Raw genomic sequence first — 1,361 nt, 5'->3', positions numbered from 1 at the left:
AGTACATTAAACTCATGACTGCATGAATCTTTTGAATTTGGAGAAGGTAAGGAAGAATTTATGTTTTAAAAGGGTAGATGATAATTTTGGAATACAATATTAATGGGTAAATAATAGAACAGATTCATGGGGTCGCAAAGAGTAGGACACGACTGAGCAACTGAACTGAACTGAACTGAACTGAACAGACAGGAATCTGTATCTGGGGGTTCTGTATCCACAGATTCAACCAAATCAGATCAAACGTATCTGGGAGCTCTTTGAGGAAAACATGGTTTCCGCTGCAGCGGAATGCTGGGCCACCCGCCCCTGCTCCTGACTCACCGCTGTTCGCTCTTGTGGAGGAACAAGTTGGTCAGGAAACCACAGCATTCATGGCCTTTAAAGAGAAGAGCAAGACTCCCGTGAAGCCAGAGGTGGCCATTCACCAGATTAGATCACCATCAGCAGCTGCAACGTGAAATCTCTGGAGAAGGTATGTGCTGACCTGATCAGAGGCGCAAAGGAAAGGAATCTCCAAGTGAAAGGACCTGTTCCCATGCCTACCAAGACTGAGAATAACTACAGGGAAAACTCCGTGTGGTGAAGGTTCTAAGACTTGGGATCGATTCCAGGTGAGGATCCACAAGTGTCTCATGGGCCTGCACAGTCCTGCTGAGATTGTCAAGCAGATCACTTCCATCAGTACTGAGCCAAGAGGAGGTGGAAGTCACAATTGCTGCTGCCTAAATCAACCTTTTTAATAAGTTGAGAATCAGCCGTTAAAATAAAAATATATATATATACAATGCAAATGCTAAGTAAACAGTTGCAAGTACACAACAAATTTGAGTTTTACTTTGGGGAACTTGGAAAACATTCCAGAAAGTTCCCCAAAGTAAAACTCAAATTTGTTGTGTACTTGCAACTGTTTACTTAGCATTTGCATTGTATTTATTACATGTTAAATAAATACAAATACAGTAAATACATTGTTTATTAAATGTGAAAGTCAAAGTGCTAGTCACTCAGTCATGTCTGACTCTTTTTGACCCCGTGGACTGACTGTAGCCCATCAGGCTCCTCTGTCCGTTGGATTCTTCAGATACTGGAGTTGGTTGCCATTCCCTTTTCCAGGGGATTTTCTTGACCCAGGGATGGACCCTGGGTCTCCAGTGTTGCAGGCAAATTCTTTACCATCTAGGCCAAAGTGACCCATATATATAAATACTTGGAAAAAAATGCCAGAAAGTTGCCAAAAGCAAAACTTGAATTTGCTGTGTATTTGCAACTGTTTACATAGCATTTACATTGTATTTTCTAGAACTATTTAAATAACATTTATATTGTGTTAGGTATTATAAGTAATCTAGAGCTGATTT

General features: G+C 40.8%; 1 pseudogene; it reads left to right on the top strand.

The window, feature by feature from the left end:
• Positions 1-374: 374 nt before the first annotated feature.
• Positions 375-729, top strand: LOC138076798 (small ribosomal subunit protein uS10 pseudogene; annotated as a pseudogene).
• Positions 730-1,361: the final 632 nt, after the last annotated feature.

The sequence above is a fragment of the Capricornis sumatraensis genome, chromosome 3 (assembly GCF_032405125.1).
Source record: "Capricornis sumatraensis isolate serow.1 chromosome 3, serow.2, whole genome shotgun sequence".
Taxonomy (NCBI): Eukaryota; Metazoa; Chordata; class Mammalia; order Artiodactyla; family Bovidae; genus Capricornis; species Capricornis sumatraensis.
This window is presented reverse-complemented; position numbering and strand designations above follow the sequence as displayed.